We start from the raw sequence: 22,045 nt of genomic DNA, 5'->3' as shown, positions 1-22,045 counted from the left end.
CATGCCAACCCAAACCGTTGCCATAACTGCTCCGTTCACCCAAAACGGTACATATTATGTATCAAAATGTCCGAAATAAAAGCGAGAGAGAGAGAGATTAAACTTTCTCAAGTGAGAAAGGCTCCTGTGTTGAGCTGAAACGTCGTGTGTATATGGACCAATAAAGCACCTTTTTCTACCTTGCTTATACCTTGGAGTGCTGCCTGATTTTTGGATTCTATATATATATATATATAAAAAAGAAAACATTCTTCTACACACAAGTACAGAAACTTAAAGAAACATTCTGTGGAAAACTGACTCACTGGGGAGAATTTATTTAACTATTTACCGTGACATAGAATAGTCGTAAATTGTGGCACACGGCGTAGTTGTGCAAAAATATCTGACTTTTTACTCCTTTCTTCACTTTAGAAAAGTGGTAGGAAAGTGGGTGGGGATAGGCAGGAGGGAGCTAGGTCACCGTCGGCCCAACACATTAACTATAATTTACACCAGAAATTTGAATCAATTATAGCCCAAATCTACACCTGCATAGAATTTCTGTTGCACAAACAGCCAAAGATGTGCCAAATTTATGATGAGGTGTGCGCCTCTTAATAAATTGGGCGCATTCTTCACCGACATAGTTTAGTTTGAGATTAGCATATGAAACGCCAGTCTTAAAAAATTCTTCTCACTGTGTTATGCCTAGTGCAGGACCTGAGGGACATGGTGCAGAAATTCATAGAACACTAAAGAGAGAATTCCTGCGACAAACACCGCCCCCTCGGGCCCCACAAGAGACATAAGATTTCAAGGACATGCTATATACCTTTTTCAAAATGTTACATAGTTACATAGAAAGTACTTTTGACAAAAGACATATGTCCATATGTTCAACCAAGGAATGGCAGAAATGAAATAGATGGTGGAAACGATAGAAACTTTGTTTTACCCCTATAGATCCAGAGGAAATTTTTTTAATTTTTAAAAAAAAAATAATAAATACATATAAAAATTACCCATAAGGCATTAACTGAACTTTCCTAAAAAGGAAAAACTCCCTCCTGATCCCAAGTGGCTATGCGACTGGATCAACATTCAAACAAGATTTCTGTACATTGACATAGGTGCTGATGTTTTTTTGTTCTAGGAAATTATCTAAGCCTTTTTTAAAGCCATCTACTGTCCCTGCTGTGACTAGCTCCTGCGGTAGGCTATTCCATCGATACACAGTTCTCACAGTAAAGAAGGCTTGTCGCCTCTGCAGATTGAACCTTTGTTTCTCCAGGCAGAGGGAGTTCTCCCTCGTCTTTTGAGGGGATTTTTACATGAAAGAGGTTTTCACCATATTTTTTGTATGTTGCATTAATATATTTATATAAGTTAATCATGTCCCCCCTTGGTCGTCTCTTTTCAAAGCTAAATAGGTTTAATTATTTCAATCTTTACTCATAACCAGGGGCGTAGCTTAAGGCTCATGGGCCCCGGTGCAAATGTTCCCGTTGGGCCCTCCCAAAACTTCTCATGGCCGACGGCACACAGCTTTCAGCTGCATCACTGGGTCTCCTAAGTGATCCAACGATGCAACACTAGCAGCCAGGGGCGTCACTAAAGTCTTAAAACATCAGGGGCAATAGCCCCAATACATATGTCCTCCCCCTAAAAAAGTGTGTGCGTGTATGTATATGTGTGTGTATATATGAGACAGCATATCTATAGCACTACGACTCTATAGCTATAGGACCCTATAGTATTAGATATAGCGGCTCAGTAGACTTTCTCACACATGATTGTATTAGATACAGTGGCTCAGCAGACCGTATCACACATGAAAGGCTTAGATATAGGGCCCAGCTCACTGACATTGCGGCTCCAGCGCTGAACACAGGAAAAGTAAGTTTTTTGTGTGCTTGTGTTTTTTTTACAGGTTCGAATGTTGGACTACTTTGGATTCGAGGACTACTTATTTATATATTTTTATAAATTTTATTACTACCACCCTAGTAATTGCCGTTTCACAGGTCCATTACTAAGGCGGGGCTTAATGTTAGCCGGTGAAAAGGCTAACACTAACCCCCCATTATTACCCCGGTACCAACTGCTACCAGGGGTACTGGGAATAGCCGGGTACGATCCAGTACCCAGCCATCTGTAGTGATGATTAGGTACTGGGGTGGCTGCAGGCTGGTATTATTAGTCTAAGAAAGGCCAGAAACAGTGGGTCTTCCCACCCTGGTAATGCTAGGCTGCTGCTGCTGCTATGTTGTATCTGGCTGGTTATGAAAATAAGGGAACCCCACATCGTTTTTTAAAATTATTTATTTAAAAAATTCCCATTTTTATAACGAGTCAAATACAACATAGCGGCAGGAGGCTAGCATTAACAGGGTGGGAAGGGGCCACTGTTTTTCGGCTTTTTCCCAACCTAATATCACCAGTCTGCAGCCACCCCAGTACCCAACAATCACTAAGGATGATCAGGTACTGGATCGTACCCAGCTCTTCCCAGCACCCCTGGTGGCGGTGGGTACCGGGGTCATAATGGGGGTTAGTGTTTGCCTCTGCACCGGCTGTCAATCATCCAGCGGCTATTACTAAGGCGGTAGTAATAAAGTTTTTAAAAAAATACAAATACACAGAAAAAATATTTTATTGAAATTAAAAAAACCCACACAACCTGCGTTAACCATTTTATTGAGAATAAAAAAACGCCGTCATCTAAGTAGTTCTCGAATCCAAAGTAGTCCAACATCCGAACCTGTAAGAAAAACACAAACACACACAAAAAAAAATTGTAACACATGTGGTAGGCTTAAATACAGGGCCCATCAGACGTGATCACACATGGATTTTCTTATGTGATTCAAGACACATTAGAACATGGTTCAATACTCAATATACATACAAAAATTAAACATTGACAGAATAATATAACCAAGAAAGACAATTATGTGGATATAAAAAAATTATTTTTTAAATTAATTATCTATTAAAAAGAAGGCACAACAAAAAAAATATAGAAATAGAAACAACATGAAGCTGGCAAGCATACAATGGTAATGGACTCTACACACAGGGTATATAGCAATGTAAATGTATCCAGTGTTGAGACCAATGGGCAACCCCTATGTTATGTGTATCTAAGTAATGTAAGTAATATACCAAATAGTCAATGGATATATTAACTTTCCTTTTTCTAAATGTGGCACTATATCACTTTGTGTTAACAAAGGAAATTCTTTGGCAGAATTAATATATCCATTGACTATTTGGTATGTTACCTACATTACTTAGATTCACATAACATAGGGGTTGCCCATTGGTCTCAACACTGGATACATTTACATTGCTATATACACTGTGTGTAGAGTCCATTACCATTGTATGCTTACCAGCTTCATGTTGTGTCTATTTTTTATATATTTTTCGTTGTGCCTTCTTTTTAATAGATAATTAATAAAAAATACATTTTATATCCACATAATTGTCTTTCTTTGTTATATTACACTGTCTAGGATAATTTTTGTAGGATCACACATGGGCCATGTATCTAAGCTTACCATGTGGTCATAGTAAGATGGTTCGATACAGGGCCCAGCAGACAGTAATCTTATACACTATGAGATTACTGTTTGCTGGGGCCCTGTATCTAAGTGTACCATGTCGTAGGCTTAGATGCAGGGTTCATCTGACAGGATCACACGTGGGCCATGTATCTAAGCCTACCATGCGTGTTTTTACTATTGACCAAGTGGGCATTGTACAGAGGAGTGTATGACACTGATCAATCAGTGACCAATCAGCGTCATACACTTCTCTCCATTCATTTACTCAACACATAGTGACACTGTGTTGTTCACTATGTGCTGCCTTAGGGCAGATTCACACGAACATTGCGTTTTTTGCGCGCGCAAACAACGCAGTGTTTTGCAAGCGCAAAAACCATTTGACAGCTGCGTGTGTCATGCGTGTCTGATGCGAGGCTGCGTGATTTTCGCGCAGCCGGCATCATAGAGATGAGGCTTGTCGACGCCCGTCACTGTCCAAGGTGCTGAAAGAGCTAAATCTTTCAGCACCCTCGACAGTGAATGCCGAACACAACAGCGAAAAACCTGTAAAAAAAAAAGATAAAGTTCCTACTTACCGAGAACTTCCCTGCCGTTGCCTTGGTGACGCGTCCTTGGTGACGCGTCCTTGGTGACGCGCCTCTCTTGACATCGGGCCCCACCTCCCTGGATGACGCGGCAGTCCAAGTGACCGCTGCAGCCTGTGATTGGCTGCAGCCTGTGCTTGGCCTGTGATTGGCTGGAGCTGTCACTTGAACTGAAGTGTCATCCCGGGAGGTCGGACTGCAGGAAGGAGACAGGAGTAATCGGTAAGTTAGAACTTGGTTTTTTTTTACAGGTTCATGTATTTTGGGATCGCAAGTCACTGTCCATGGTGCTGAAACAGTTTAACTCTTTCAGCACCATGCATAGTGAATGTCTCCCGACGTCGCGGACCGGAAATTTTTTTGCCGGGTTCGGCCAAAACGAGTTTGGCCGAACCCGGTGAAGTTAGCTTCGGTTGTCCGGGTTCGCTCCTCGCAAAGACACTCCGTTTGGATGCTTGGAAACAGAAAAGCACGTGGTGCTTTTCTGTTTACATTCATCCTTTTGACAGCTCGTGCGCTGTTTCAGTCTGTTCGCACGGAAGTGCTTCCGTGCGACCTGCCTGGTTTTCACGCACCCATTGACTTCAATGGGTGCGTGATGCGTGAAATACGCAGAGTTATTGAACCTGTCGCGTATTTTGCGCAGTGAACAAACGCTGCGCAAAATACACGGTCTGTGTGTACTGCCCCATAGACTTCTATAGGGCATTGCGTGCCGCGCGAAAACCACGCGGCCTACACGCTGCCAAATCACGCTCGTGTGAATCCCCCCTTATACTGACACATTAATGTTACTGAAGTGTCTTGAGAGTGAATAGACATTTCTTCCAGCCAGGACGGGATGTCTATTCACAATCCCGACACTTCGGTAACGTTTGTGTGGGACTTACAGCTGAGCAAGTGTAATCTCGCTGTAAATGACAGGTTGCAGCGAGATTATGCTTTGCTCTGATGTAAGTCCCACAAAAATGTTACCGAAGTGTCGGAATTGTGAATAAACATCGCGTCCTGGCTGGAAGGAAATGTCTATTCACTGTCAAGACACTTCAGTAACGTTAATGTGTCAGTATAAGACAACACATAGTGAACAACGCAGAGTCACTATGCGCTGAGTAAATGAATGTGGAGAAGGAATTATGCTGATTTGTCACTGATTAGTCAGCGTCATACACTCCTCTGTACAACGCTCACTTGGTCGATAGTAAAAACACGCCCAGTTGTCCATTAAGAAAGTAATTAGCATGAATCTAAAATCGCGAATAACGTGGTAAAAATAGATTGTTTTTCTAAATAAAAAGAACTGCTGTCACCTACATTATAGCACCCATCTCCTTATAAAGAAGATAGGGCACTTATAATGTGGTGACAGAGTCTCTTTAAAGGGGTTGTCCAGTCCCTAAAAATTGATGGCCTATCCTCAGGATAGGCCATCAATAGCTGATGGCTCGGGTCCGACTGCCGGGGCACCCGCCAATCAGCTGACACACCGCGTTTCACAGTGTGAGCAAATTACACGAATGAAGGGGAAGCAGCGCTGATACGAGCACTGCACCACCTTCAAAACAGATGATTTGCGGGGGTCCCGGCAGCCGGACCCCGACCCATCAGCTATTGATGGCCTATCTTGAGGATAGGCCTTCATTTTTTAGGGACTGGACAACCCGGGCCCCAGCAGACAGTAATAGTATACTTACCCTCCTCTTCTGCTTTGGCAGCAGCAGAGGTCCTGACTCCATCCAGAGACGAGATGTTGTGCGTGGCACACAGCGTTGCAACGTCATGGTGCGAAGAGACGTCAGGACCCCCGCTGCGCTTCAGGAACGAGGGTGATAAGTATACTGTCAGTTACTAGAGTAACGGGGGCCCATGTAGTTTAGTACATAGGCCCCAGTTACTATAGTAACCTTTTATAAACGTGGTACAGTTGGCCGTGGGCCCCCTGGCTTCGGGGCCTCATAGCAATTGCGACCCCTATAGTTACACCACGGCTCATAACTAAGATTCTCCATGCCCCTTATTAGTTTAGTTGCTCTTCTTTGTATTTTTTCCAACTGCACGGCATCCTTTCTATAAACTGGAGACCTCATCCGCCAAGTGGATGCCCAAACACTCACTGTGTCCAAATAATAATTGTAATTTATGAACATCTTCCATAGACTGAACTATACTTCATAGCTTGGTTTCATCTGCAAAAATAGAAATAGTGCTATTAACCCCATCCTCTATATCATTAATAAATAAGTTAAATAATAGTGGTCCCAGTTCTGAACCCTGGGGTACAACACCTAGAACCAGTGACCATTCCGAGTAGGAATCATTGACCACAACTCTCTGAATATGGTCCTTGAGCCAATTTTCAATCAAATTACAAACTATAATTTCTTACTCTATAAACCTTAATTTATCATTTTTCCAAATGAATTGGCAGTACTAATGAAGTCCCAGTGTAAATGTTATCATAGTTCAGAAATAAATTTCTATATAAGAGGATTATACATTCAGATTTTTCATCTATTATTTCCCATTGTTTATGTGGTGCCAACAAAAATATTTGAGGGTATTCTAAGAGATGAACTCCAACAGTACATAGCGTAGAATAGTCTAATAACTGATAACCAGCATGCAGGGGCGTAGCTAGGGGGGGCAGGCGGGGCACGTGCCCCGGGCGCAGTTCAGAGGGGGGTGCCAGCGCCCCCTCCTCCTGCACTATAATTGTACCTGTGTCGCAAGGACACAGGTACAATTAGAAGCAATGAATGACCGGGCACGTTCCGTGCCCGGCCATTCAGCGCCTCTCCACGAATGAAGCGACTGGTACCTTTTGTACCAGTGACGCTTCCGTCGATGAAAGGCGCTGACTGACTGGCAGGGAAAGTCATCCTGCCCAGCCAATCAGCGCCTTTCATAGACGCTGTGTTCAACCCCCTGGAGACCTGCGCAGAAGAGAGCAGGTCTCCATGGCTGCCGGACGGCGTGGGAGCGGGAATAAGGTGAGTTTGAATATTTTATTTTAGTTTTTAAATGTAATAGAAGTGTGGCCGTATCTGCGGGGGGAGGGGGGACTTTGTCTACGGGGGGGGGGGGGGTGTCTATCTACAGGGGAACTATATCTACAGGGCTGGGCTATATATAGGGGGAATATATCTACAGGGGGGCTATATCTACAGAGGGGGGATATATCTACAGGGGGGCTATATCTACAGAGGGGGAATATATCTACAGGGGGGCTATATCTACAGGGGGGCAATATCTACAGGGGGGCTATATCTACAGAGGGGGAATATATCTACAGGGGGGCTATATCTACAGGGGGGCAATATCTACAGGGGGGCTATATCTACAGAGGGGGAATATATCTACAGGGGGGCTATATCTACAGAGGGGCTATATCTACAGGGGGGCTATATCTACAGAGAGGGACTATATCTACAGGGGGGCTATATCTACAGAGGGGGCTATATCTACAGAGGGGCTATATCTACAGAGGGGGGCTATATCTACAGGGGGCTATATCTACAGGGGGGCTATATCTACAGGGGGGGAATATATCTACAGGGGGGCTAGATCTACAGAGGGGGAATATATCTACAGGGGGGCTATATCTACAGGGGGGGAATATATCTACAGGGGGGCTATATCTACAGAGGGGGAATATATCTACAGGGGGGCTATATCTACAGGGGGGCTATATCTACAGGGGGGCTATATCTACAGAGGGGGACTATATCTACAGGGGGGCTATATCTACAGGTGGGCTATATCTACAGGGGGGCTATATCTACAGGGGGGCTATATCTACAGAGGGGGGCTATATCTACAGGGGGGGAATATATCTACAGGGCTGGGCTATATACAGGGGGGCTATATCTACAGGGCTGGGCTTTATACAGGGGGAATATATCTACAGGGGGGCTATATCTACAGAGGGGGAATATATCTACAGGGGGGCTATATCTACAGAGGGGGAATATATCTACAGGGGGCTATATCTACACAGGGCTGCTATATCTACAGGGGTGGGCTATAAACAGGGCTGCTATATCTACAGAGGGGGGCTATATCTACAGAGGGGGGGGCTATATACAGGGGTGGGCTATATACAGGGGGAATATATCTACAGGGGGGCTATATCTACAGGGCTGGGCTATATACTGGGCGACTATATCTACAGGGGGGCTATATACTGGAGTGGGCTGTCTATAGAGCACCATATACAGGGGTGGGCTATAGCTACAGGGGGGGCTATATAGTATATAGCCCCCTGTAGATATAGCCCACCCCTGTATATGGTGCTCCATAGATAGCCCACCCCAGTTTATAGCCCCCCTGTAGATATAGTCACCCTGTATATAGCCCAGCCCTGTAGATATAGCCCCCCTGTAGATATATTCCCCCTGTATATAGCCCCCTGTGTATAGCCCCCCTCTGTAGATATAGCCCCCGTGTGTATAGCCCACCCCTGTAGATATAGCAGCCCTGTGTATAGCCCAGCCCTGTAGATATGGTCCCCCTGTAGATATGGTCCCCCTGTAGATATGGCCCCCCTGTAGATATAGTCCCCCTGTAGATATAGCCCACCCCTGTATATAGTCCCCCTGTAGATATAGCCCCCCTGTAGATATAGCCCCCCCTGTATATAGTATCCAACAAATAGGCCCCCCTATAGTGCTCCACAGAAAGCCCACCCCTGTATATAGCCCCCTTGTACATATAGTCCACCCCTGTATATAGTGCTCCACAGATAGCCCACCCTTGTATATAGTATATACAGGGGTGGGCTATCTGTGGAGCACTATATACAGGGTTGGACTATCTAGTGGAGCACTATATACAGGGGTGGACTATATGTGGAGCACTATATACAGGGTTGGACTATATCTACAGGGGGGCTACATACATAGTTGGGCTATCTGTAGAGCTCTATATACAGGGGTGGGCTATATCTACAGGGGTGGGCTATCTGTAGAGCACTATAGTGGGAGTTATTTGTGGGACACTATACAGGGGTGGTCTGTATGGGGGCACTAGCTACAGGGGCTCTATGGCAGGCACTATCTACAGGGGGCACAGTGTGTGTGTGGGACACGGTGTATGGTGCTGTTATAATTAGAGGTGCAGTGTATGGCGCTATTATATTTAGGGGCGTAGTGTGTGGTATAATGATAACTTTATATTTATTTATAGGTGCAGAAATGTTGGAAAAGTGAGAAGCTGAAGACATGTGAGCGGCAAACTGCAGAAATGGGCTGTGACCGGGAGAAGTCATCATAGAGGTCTGGACCGGATGGAGAAAAAGAACTAGAATCTGAGACGTCACCGGTGAGTCACTTAATGTAAATGTTTATTCTGCCTCTAATCAGTAATGTAGTCACTGTATGATCTGCAGCGTGATGATTATGATAGGATTTATTTTTTGTGAAACGGCATCTCCCAGCATATCCTTATCATTGTTCGGGCCATGCTGGGAGCTGTAGTTTTACGCCGTACACACCTATACGGCAGGGGTTGCACTAAATTGAGCTGTATTTGTGCTAGTGCTATATTTATGTCATGAGCTTTGTGCTGGGGCTGTATATATGTACCGAGCTTTGTTCTGGTGCTGTATTTATGTACCGAGCTTGGTTCTGGTGTTGTGTATAGAACCATATTGCTTGTGAAATGTACAAATATTTTTATGCTCGCGTTACATAAAAAGAAATGACACGTCGATTGGTAGAGGAAACAAACCCGGCGAGGGGGAAGGAGATGTCTGGAAAGAGGTTGGGGGGGGGGGGGGGTGCCAAACTGAATCTTTTCCCTGGGTGCTGGAGAACCTAGCTACGCCTCTGCCAGCATGTATTCATGCGGGCCTAACTAACATACTTGGTTTCTATGAGGAGGTCAGTGGAAATCTGGATGTTGGTCATGCGGCTGATGTAATAGATTTGGATTTTGCAAAAGCATTTGATTCTGTACCACACATCAGTCTTGTTCTGAAGCTACAGATGCAGGAACTGGGGGACCATGTATGCACGTGGGTAAAGAATTGGTTAAGGGACAGAAAACAAAGAGTCGTTATAAATGGAACTTACTTAAAATGGGTTGAAGTCAGCAGCGGGGTACCACAAGGATCGGTGTTAGGCCCAATTCTTTTTAATCTCTTTATTAATGACCTTATGAGTCAGTTTTTGCTGACGATACAAAACTTTGTAAGATACTTAAAACTCAACTTGACTTAAAATATTACAGAAAGACCAAGGTAAGCTGGCAGCATGGGCAAAAACATGGCAAATTAAATTTAATGTTGATAAATGTAAAGTAATGCATCTAGGACACAATAATAGTGTTAACGCATATACATTGAATGGAATAAAACTGGGGCTAACGGAACAAGAGAAGGACCTGAGTATTCTGGTAACAAAAAAAACTAAGCAGCACTCAATGTCAAGCAGCAGCTGCAAAAGCAAATAGGATTTTAGGGTGTATAAATAGAGAGATTAAAACTTTTGATTCAAATGCAATATTACCCCTCTATAAATCCCTTGTAAGGCTACATCTTGAATATGGAATTCAGTTTTGGGCTCCACATTGTAAATAGAATATAGGAGTACCGGAGAGGGTTTAAAGGCGGGCAACTAGATTGTTAAATGGGCTGGTTCAGCTTAGAAAAAAGACGTCTTAGAGGTGATCTTATTAACATGTATAAAGAACTAGCACATCATCTGTTCTTTCCAAGGACTCTAAAAAGGACCAGGGGACACCCATTGTGTGTGGAAAAAAAGATGTTTCAGACATCAATATAGAAAAGGGTTCTTTACAGTTAGGGTATATTCACACGCTTAACCAAAAACGTCTGAAAATGCGGAGCTGTTTTCAAGGGAAAACAACACCTGATTCTCAGGTTTTTTTTAAAACAAACTCGCGTTTTTTGTAGCGTTTTATTATGGCTGTTTTTGGAGCTGTTTTTCTATAGAGTCAATGAAAAACGGCTCCAAAGAGTCCCAAGAAGTGACATGCACTTCTTTTTCACAGGCGTCTTTTTACGTAACATTTTTGGAAAACGAGGCATAAAGAAACGCCCCGTCGGAACAGAACGCCGTATTTCGCATTGAAATCAATGGGCAGATGTTTAGATGATTATTTACTGACGAATGGCATTGAGGGTTATAATTAATCAAGCAACGAATGCCATGTTATTTATTGAGAAAGGTTCCACTTGATGGACCTATGTCTTTTTCAGCATATGTAAAATATTCTGCTGCACTGTACGAAGGCAATGATTACTCACAACAGTCCCTGATTCCAATAGGGCTCATTCTAATCTAATTTCCCTATCTCAGAAACACAGATAAGAGACAATTTTATAGGAAGCCAATGAATTTTTATGATAAAAAGATAGCGTTCAAACTACGGTACTAAAGCAAGATGGTAGTGATGTGACAGCTAAACATTTAACACACTTCTGACATATCATAGTGTCATGTCAGAAGTTTTGATTGGAGCACCGAGACCCCCACCAATCAGTAAAACGAAGCGGCGGAAGCGCTTGTGTGAGTGCTCAGCCGCTTCGTTTCTCTTTGGCTTTTTTCGGAAAGTTGATGTAGCGGTGTACGGGCTTATAGACTTTCTATTGAGTCCGTACACCGCTACATCGATTTCTGGAAAAAGCCAACAGAAACAAAGCGGCTGAGCGCTTCTGCTTCCGTTTTAGCGATTGATGGGATCCTCAGTGCTCGGGCCCCGACCAATCCAAACTTCTGACATGTCACTATAACATGTCAGAAGTTTATTGAATGTTTAGTTCCCCTTTAAATAATTATAAAGAAAAAAAAGTTACGTAAAAGACAAATAAATTTATCAAAGATTGAAGCACAGAGACTCATTGCCAAAAAAAGTAAAAATAAAAAAAAATATTTTTCAACTAAATAAATAATAAGAAAATGAAAACTGTCTCTCTCAAAAATAATCGGGGTATAATGGTGGAGAAGGATGAGGAAAAGGCCAATCTATTAAACACCTTATTTTCTAATGTATTGACACAGGAAAATGCAATGTCAGACGACATGATTAGTGGTAAAATAAATTCTCCATTAAATGCCACCTGCTTAACCGAGCAGGAAGTGCAGCACCACCTTAAAAACACTAAAATAGACAAATCACCGGGTCTGGATGGTATACACCCCTGCGTTCTGCAGGAATTAAGTACCGTGATAGACAGACCCTTATTTCTGATATTTAAGGGTTCTATCATGACTGGGTCTGTGCCACACACATAGCATAGCAAATGTGGTGCCAATATTCAAAAATGAGTCAAAAAGTGAACCCGGAAACTATAGGCCTGTAAGTTTAACCTCCATTATAGGTAAAATATTTAACGTTTTTCTAAGAGATGCTGTTGCAAGTATCTCAAAACTTTTAACACAGCATCAGCATGGGTTAATGAGGGATCAGTCCTGTCAAACCAATCTGATTAGCTTCTATGAGAAGGTAAGTTCTAGACTAGACCTGTGTAAGGCGGTGGATGTGGTGTAGTTAGACTTTTCAAAGGCGTTTGATACTGTGTCGCATAAAAGGTTGGTATATAAAATTAAAATTCTGGGACTGTGGGAAAATATGGGGTTAACAACTGGCTCAGTGATGAAAACAGAGGGTGGTTATTAATGGTGCATCCTCAGAGTGGGTCGTAGTTAACAGTGGGGCTGCACAGGGGTCAGTATTGGGCCCTCTTCTTTTTAATATGTTTATTAACCCCTTCAGGACACAGCCTGTTTTTCAAATCTGACATGTGTCCCTTTATGTGGTAATAACTTGGGGATGCTTTTCCCTGTCCAAGCGATTCTGACATGGTTTTCTCGAGAAATATTGTACTTTATGTTAGTGGAAAAATTTGGTCGATAAATTCAGTATTTATTTGGGAAAAACACCCAAATTTTGAGAAAATGTGCAAAACGTTGCATTTTTCTAAATTTGAATGTATCAGCTTGTAAAACAGATAGTAATACCACACAAAGTAGTTACTAGTTAACATTTCCCATATGTCTACTTTATGTTTGCATCGTTTTTTGAACATCCTTTTATTTTTCTAGGACGTTACAAGTCTTAGAACTTTAGCAGCAATTTCTCACATTTTCAAGAAAATTTCCAAAACCTATGTTTTTAGGGACCAGTTCAGTTCTGAAGTGGCTTTAAGGGCCTTATATATTAGAAACCCCCATAAGTCACCCCATTTTAAAAACCGCACCCTTCAAAGTTTTCAAAACAGCATTTAGAAACTCAGTTTCTCAGGAATTACAGCAAAGTGGAGGTGAAATTTATAAATTTCATTAATTTTACAAACAAATCCATTGTAATCCATTTCTGTAACACTGAAGGTTTTAACAGAGAAACGCAACTCAATATTTATTGCCAGATTCTGCAGTTTTTAGAAATATCCCACATCTGGCCCTAGTATGGTAATGGACTGAAGCACAGACCTCAGAAGCAAAGAAGCACCTAGTGGATTTTGGGGTGTCTTTTTTATTAGAATATATTTTAGGCATCATGTCAGGTTTGAAGAGGTCTTGTAGGGCCAAAACAGTGGAAACACCCCACAGATTTTTTGCTGCACATAGTGGAATTAGACCGTGAAAATTAAAATCTAAATTTTTTCCAATAAAACGTCGAAATTATGAATTTTTACAAGGCATAAAGAAGAAAAACACCCTAATATTTGAAAATCTATTTCTCCCGATTATGCAATACCCCATATGTGGTAATAAACTGCTGTTTGGACACACGGAGGGGCTCAAAAAGGGAAGGAGCGCCATTTGGCTTTTGGAGCTCAAGATTGCTGGATTGGTTTTCGGGTGCCATGTCGCATTTGCAAATCCCCTGAGATACCAAAACAGTGGAAATGTCCCCAAAAGTGACCCTATTTGGTAAACTACAGACCTAAAAGAATTTATCTAGGGGTATAGTGAGCATTTAGTTTTTTTTGCTGAATTTAGTAGAATTGGGCCGTGAAAACTTCCTATTGCCCAAGTTCTGCAGTTTTTAGAAATATCCCGCATGTGGCCCTAGTGTGCTAATGGACTGAAGCATCGGCCTTAGAAGCAAAGGAGCACATAGAGGATTTTGGGGTCTGCTTTTTTTTTAGAATATATTTTAGGCACCATGTCCGGTTTGAAGGGCTCTTGTAGTGCCCAAACAGTGGAAACTCCCCAAAAGTGACCCCATTTTGGAAACTACACCCCTCAAGGAAGTTATCTAGGGGTATAGCATTTTGACGCCACAGGTATTTTGCTATATTTATTGGAGTTAGTCTGTGAAAATGAAAATCTGAAAAATCAGATATTTTTAATATTTACAAGGAATAAAGAAGAAAATGCACTCCAACATTTGTAAAGCATCTTCTCCCGATTATGGAAATACCCCATATGTGGTAATAAGCTGCTGATTGGATGCAAAGCAGGGCTTAGAAGGGAAGGAGCGCCATTTAGATTTTGGAGCACAGATTTTGCTGGAATGATTTTCGATGCCATGTCGCATTTGTAACGCACAGGAGGGACCAAAACAGTGGAAACACCCCAAGAGTGACCCCATTTGGCAAACTACACCCCTCAAGGAATTTTTCTATTGGTATAGTGAGCATTTAGACCACACTGGTTTTTTGCAGAATTTAGTGGAATTAGGCCGTGAAAATGAATTTCAACATTTTTGTCCACTAAAATGTTGCATTTTTTCATTTTCACAAGTGATAAAGGAGAAATAGCCACCCAAAATTTGTAACGCAGTCTCTCCTGAGTACGACAATACCCCACATGTGGTAATAATTTATTTTTTTAATAGAAATTAATTAACCTTTGCAGGACTGATCCTTTTTTGCTTTTCCATTTTGGTTTTTCACTCTCCGCATTCCAAACGCCATAACATTTTTATTTTTCCATCAATACAGCGGCTTTTTTTGTGGGAAGAGTTGTAGTTTCCATTGACACCATTTAAAGTACCATATAATGTACTGGGAAACGGAAAATAAAATAATTTGCAGGGTGAAATTGGAAAAAACTAAGATTCCTCCATTGTTTTTTGGGTTTCGTTTTTGCCGCTTTCACCGTGCGGTAAAAACGACAACTTAACTTTATTCTGCCGGTCAATACGATTATGGTGATACCAAATGTATATTGCTTTTTTATATATTTTACTACTTTTACAAAGAAAAAACTATTTGTTACAAAAAATAAATTATTTTGTATCAACACATTCTGAGAGCCATTACTTTTTTATTTTCTGGTAGATTGAGCAGCGTGAGGACTTATTTTTGGTGGGACGAGCTGTCATTTTTATTGATACCATTTTTTGTACATACAACGTTTTGATCACTTTTTCTTACATTTTATTTAGAGCTATGGTGACCAAAAAACAGTGATTTTGGCGTTTTAAATTCTTTATTTCTTACGGCGTTCATTATGCGCTAAAAATTACAGTTTTACTTTATTCTGCGGGTCGGTACGATTATGGCGATACCATATGTATATCTTTTTTTATGTTTTGCAGCGTTTGCACAATAAAATCACTTGTTTATAAAATATTTTTTTTTTTTGTCACCATATTCTGAGAGCCATAACTTTTTTATTTTTCAGTCAAAAAAGCTGTGTAAGGGCTTGTTTTTTGCAGAACAGGGTTGTAGTTTTTATTAATACTATTTTAGGGTACATGCGATTTTTTGATCACTTTTTATTCTATATTTTGGGAGGGGTGGTGACCAAAAAATAGTGATTCTGGCATTATTTTTTGATTATTTTTTTTTGCGGTGTTCACCGTGCGGGAAAAATAACATTATAGTTTGGGTCAGTACGAACGCGGTGATACCAAATATGTGTACTGTTTTTTAACGTTTTCATTTTTTTCCTATAATAAGAGACTTATTATAGGAAAAAAACTTTGATTTTTACACTTTTGTAAAACATTATATTAACTTTTTTTCAACATTTTTTTGTACTTTTTACATTTTTTTATTTTACCTGCAGCTCTGTTTGCTGCTAGAATACATTACACTACTTAGGTAGTGTAACGTATTCCAGCTGTCAGTGTGACGTCACAGACACTCTGACAGTAAGGCCAGATTCAGACGAACGTGACGTTTTTGCGCGCGCAAAAACGCAGCATTTTGCTCGCGTGTCAGCAGCGTGTGGCATGCGTATTTGGCGCGTTTGTGCGTTGAATACGCGTGTACGACATGCGTTTTTCACGCGCGTCTAAAAAATGCAAGGAGGTGTGAGCTTTTCGCCAGCCTACAAAAAGGCCAACAATGCAACACCCCTGCTTGATGTGCGCACCTGTGATGCAGCATTTTTGAGCCTTTTTGTGCAAGACAGTGTTTAATACAACCCCTATTTGTGGATATTTTGCCTGCTTAACTGCATTGATGCCACCTCGCTGGCCCGTGTTCTGCTAGCATGGATGGTTTCCCGGAGATTTGGGGAACGCCGTACCATGCTACTGCCACACCCGCGGAGAAGAGGTAGGATATGGGTTCATCCCATCGTGGCCCAACACACCTCCGAAGGCCATTTTCATACCCTGTATGCTGACCTCCGTCGTCACCCTGATAAATTCCGCTCCTTTTGCCGCCTGTCTGTCGGCGCCTTTGATATGCTGCTTGAGCTGGTTCGGACAGGAATAACCTACCAGGACACCAACATGCGGCACTGTATTTCCCCAGAGGAGCGTCTCCTTGTCACCTTGCGGTATGTGATGTTTGTTAAGCGAGGTTACACAGTGGTTTATGTGCTTCATGTCCTACCTAACATGTTGGCTTTGTTGTTTGTGTTTCTGATCTCATGTAGACTTTTGGCGACAGGCAATAGCTACCATTCGCTTCATTTCGAATTCCTTCTTGGGGTGTCGACAATTTCCGGCATTGTCACATCAACCTGTGTGGTCCTGTGGCTGAGATTGAAGAGCACCATGATGCCTCAGCCAACGGCACAACACTGGCTTCGAATAACCCAGCAGTTTGAAACCGACACCCAATTTCCACACTGTATTGGTGCACTCGATGGGAAGCACATCCGTGTCCAGAAACCCCCCACTCTGGATCGCGATACTTCAACTACAAACAGTTTTTTTTTGATAGTCTTGCTGGCCTTGGCGGACTGTAATTTATGCTTTACCATCGTAGACATCGGGTCCTATGGAAGCTCTGCGGATGCCCGCATATTTCGCTCGTCCAGAATGGGCCAATGCCTAATTTCAAACCAACTGGATGTTCCCAAACCTAACATCCTCCCTGGCACCAGCGGCCCACCACTTCCATATGTTATGGTTGGTGAAGAGGGTTTTGCCCTGACCAGACAAGTAATGCGTCCATATGCACGGAGGGGCTTGGATAACCGTAGGCGCATGTTCAATAACCGGCTAGGCAGAGCACGGAAATGTGTGGAATGTGCCTTTGGCATCATGTCAAACAAGTGGAGGGTCCTGATGACAGCAATGCAAATGTCACCGGCCAATGTGACACGTGTGATCAAAGCGTGTGTTGTGCTGCACAACTTTACCTGCATCCATGATGCCAGTCATGATGGGGAATATATGTTACCACCTGCACCCACCACCAACATTGTGCAGGCAGGTCGCCTAGGGCGGCCACCAACATCTGGCCTGCGAGTGCGTCAGCAATTTGCCGAGTATTTTGACAGCCCGGCTGGAGATGTACCCTGGCAGCACGTTGCCATTTGAAGTGTTGCGAAGTTATAATTATTTGCGAGAATGGTTGTTTCTCCCTCTAGGCCTTTATTTTTTTTGTATACATATAAGGAAAAAACACGGCGCCACATAGTGTGAGTAAGCCCAGAAATGACAGTCAGTGAATGACAAGTGGATGCTTACCACAGGAAGGTAGATCAATCACGTTGAATAGGTGGATAGCAGTGAGTGCTGCTGCCAAAATCCCAAACGGTCAAGCCTGCTGGCCACCGTGCAAAGTAATAAGCAATTCGTGAAAAACGGGAATAAATACGGCGCTGCTACTCAATAATGGTACAGTTGCTGTAATTTAATGATGTTTATTTGATCAAGGCTACGCGTTTCAATGCCGCACCGGCATCTTCCTCAGGCCATATGAATTGCAGTCTAAACAGAAATAATTTAAATACACCACGCGGAGATGTGGTGTATTTAAATTATTTCTGTTTAGACTGCAAGTTATATGGCCTGAGGAAGATGCCGATGCGGCAATGAAATGCGTAGCCTTGATCAAATAAACATCATTAAATTACAGCAACTGTACCATTATTGAGTAGCAGCGCCGTATTTATTCCCGTTTTTCACGAATTGCTTATTATTTTTTTGTTTTGGGGGGGGGAGTTGTGTTAGGGACTCACAATACTTGAGGACCCTTGACGTGGGTTGCGAGCTTCAACATCGGTAGGGGTATGGAGTTCCCTTTTTTGTGGGCACCAATTCCTTGCCACAACATCCCCTTGTGTAGACCAATGATTTCCTGTCCTTTATGCCTGAGCCAAGCTAGTTGTGGGCACCAAAATACTAATACCTTAGCCCCCGGAATTCCAAACCCCTACCGATCAACTAAGGCCTCAACGATGTGGTGGAGAAATGTCGTACCCTGCAAACCTCTTAAGAGATGTCACCTCCTAGCGGTAGAGCCTCTACAAATTGCTGAGATATGTAAAATAAGGATTGTCCACACGGAACTTAAACAAATGACTTCAGAGTTTGTTAGTGCCACATAAACTCCCTCAAAAATAACGACATAGTAGGATTAAATACCCAAACACAGTTATGCACCAACATGATGCTATCAACATTATAACCCGTAACGAACACAACCCTGTCAAGGGTTTCATCAGTTTTAAATTATTAAACGCCCTTGCCCACTCACACCTACAAATTCTGATATGAATGGGTCGGCGAGGTGTAGGTGGACATATCAGCAGCACTATGCTGTCCACGGCCCTGAGCAGCATAGTGGTGCTGATACTGGGGCTGGTAGCCGTGAGGCTGGATGGGAGGCTGAAAGGTTAGGGCAGGTCGGGAGTAGGGAGGTAAGTGAGGGTCAGGGCCAGCCATCGGACCAGGGCCGAAGTGGCTTGGGCCTGGACCATATTGCAGCATATGCGATATGGCTGGGGCAGGTTGTGAGGGCCCAGGCAAATGGACCCCCGGCAAGAGCACAGGGACAGTATGCCACTGCTTTATTGCAGTGAAGCACCGCCCTGGACTATGCGGGGGTGTAGCACTGTCGATCGGCGACAGGATGTTGGACTGGAGGCGCCCCAGCCTATGCTCCGGTACAAAAAAAAAATCACAGTTGTCCTCTTCTGCGGCACGCCGCAGGTAGTCGAGAACACGAGCGTCCACCTGTGCACCTGCGGACGGGTTCACTGCCCATCTGCGTCGGGGTGATGCAGGCGTAGGTGCCACTTCCCCAGGTGGGCCTGCTTCTGGCGCCGAGGCTACTGGGGCAGGCTCCTCTGCGGTGGGTTCCGGGGTTAGGGTCACCAGGGGAGCGGCGGCTTCGGACGCCTGAGATGACTCTGGCAGTGCCTCCTCTTGAGAGTCGTCAAGATTGTCGCTAGTTCTAGAATAATAGACACGAGAGTTGAGTATCACATTTTACTGTTGGAAAACCAACCTTCTTTTACGTATATGACATTTCTGCGAGGTCACGTTTGCAAAAAGGGGAAACGTTGATTACTTACTGTCGCATGTCCATGATTTCGCGCAAGAACAGCAGCTGCTCATAGTATACAGTGAAGGAAATAAGTATTTGATCCCTTGCTGATTTTGTAAGTTTGCCCACTGTCAAAGACATGAACAGTCTAGAGTTTTTAGGCTAGGTTAATTTTACCAGTGAGAGATAGATTATATTTTTAAAAAAAACAGAAAATCACATTGTCAAAATTATATATATTTATTTGCATTTTGCACAGAGAGATAAGTATTTGATCCCTTTGGCAAACAAGACTTAATACTTGGTGGCAAAACCCTTGTTGGCAAGCACAGCAGTCAGACATTTTTAGTAGTTGATGATGAGGTTTGCACACATGTTAGATGGAATTTTGGCCCACTCCTCTTTGCAGATCATCTGTAAATCATTAAGATTTCGAGGCTGTCGCTTGGCAACTCGGATCTTCAGCTCCCTCCACAAGTTTTCGATGGGATTAAGGTCTGGAGACTGGCTAGAACACTCCATGACTTTAATTTGCTTCTTTTTGAGTCACTCCTTTGTTGCCTTGGCTGTATGTTTCGGGTCATTGTCGTGCTGGAAGACCCAGCCACGAGCCATTTTTAATGTCCTGGTGGAAGGAAGGAGGTTGTCACTCAGGATTTGACGGTACATGGCTCCATCCATTCTCTCATTGATGCGGTGAAGTAGTCCTGTGCCCTTAGCAGAGAAACACCCCCAAAACATAATGTTTCCACCTCCATGCTTGACAGTGTGGACGGTGTTCTTTGGGTCATAGGCAGCATTCCTCTTCCTCCAAACACGACGAGTTGAGTTAATGCCAAAGAGCTCAATTTTAGTTTCATCTGACCACAGCACCTTCTCCCGATCACTCTCAGAATCATCCAGATGTTCATTTGCAAGCTTCAGACGGGCCTGTACATGTGCCTTCTTGAGCAGGGGGACCTTGCGGGCACTGCAGGATTTTAATCCATTACGGCGTAATGTGTTACCAATGGTCTTCTTGGTGACTGTGGTCCCAGCTGCCTTGAGATCATTAACAAGTTCCCCCCGTGTAGTTTTCGGCTGAGCTCTCACCTTCCTCAGGATCAAGGATACCCCACGAGGTGAGATTTTGCATGGAGCCCCAGATCGATGTCAATTGACAGTCATTTTGTATGTCTTCCATTTTCTTACTATTGCACCAACAGTTGTCTCCTTTTCACCCAGCGTCTTACTTATGGTTTTGTAGCCCATTCCAGCCTTGTGCAGGTCTATGATCTTGTCCCTGACATCCCTAGAAAGCTCTTTGGTCTTGCCCATGTTGTAGAGGTTAGAGTTAGACTGATTAATTGAGTCTGTGGACAGGAGTTTTTTTATACAGGTGACCATTTAAGACAGCTGTCTTTAATGCAGGCACCAAGTTGATTTGGAGCGTGTAACTGGTTTGGAGGAGGCTGAACTCTTAATGGTTGGTAGGGGATCAAATACTTATTTCTCAGTGCACAATGCAAATAAATATAAATAATTTTGACTATGTGATTTTCTGTTTTTTTTTTTAAATATAATCTATCTCTCCCTGGTAAAATTAACCTAGCCTAAAAATACTAGACTGTTCATGTCTTTGACAGTGGGCAAACTTACAAAATCAGCAAGGGATCAAATACTTATTTCCCTCATTGTATATAGCGGCGCTTCCTGGTGGCACCATCTCCACTGCGCCCGCTGGAATCATATTCATGGCGGAACTGGTTGCGGGTGCTTGGCCATCGTCTCTTTACATCATCCACTGTAGAATGAACACAACATTCAATGAGCACACATGATGTTACTGCCCACACAGGCACTGCTTAGAAATGACAGGACGAGACCTACACAGAAGAACAGACATTACTTTAAGCTGCTAAAGCTGCGACTGAACCGAAACGTTGGCCATGAGAGGAACTGTTACCACAGGGACACACTAGTGAATATGGATCACATTACACGTATATGTATACAGACATCGACTCACCAATGCGTTGCTGGTCGGGGCAGGTGCTCTTGGCCCAATCCTGCTCGAACAGCGCATCCGCAATATGCTCTCATGCCACCTCCTTGAGTGTCCGGTCATGGTATGACTTCGCATGGGTGTTCCATACCTCCGGCAGCTCCTGAACTAAAATAATTAGCTTCTCCACATCCATGTGGCGTGGCATGGCTGCAAGTTGCTTTTGCTGCTGGAGTAAGGTCTGTTCTCTTTTCAAACCTGGCCTATCAACAAC

Source organism: Rhinoderma darwinii, chromosome 2 (genome assembly GCF_050947455.1).
Source record: "Rhinoderma darwinii isolate aRhiDar2 chromosome 2, aRhiDar2.hap1, whole genome shotgun sequence".
Taxonomy (NCBI): domain Eukaryota; kingdom Metazoa; phylum Chordata; class Amphibia; order Anura; family Rhinodermatidae; genus Rhinoderma; species Rhinoderma darwinii.
The sequence above is the reverse complement of the archived record's forward strand: the minus strand, read 5'-3'. Positions refer to the sequence as shown.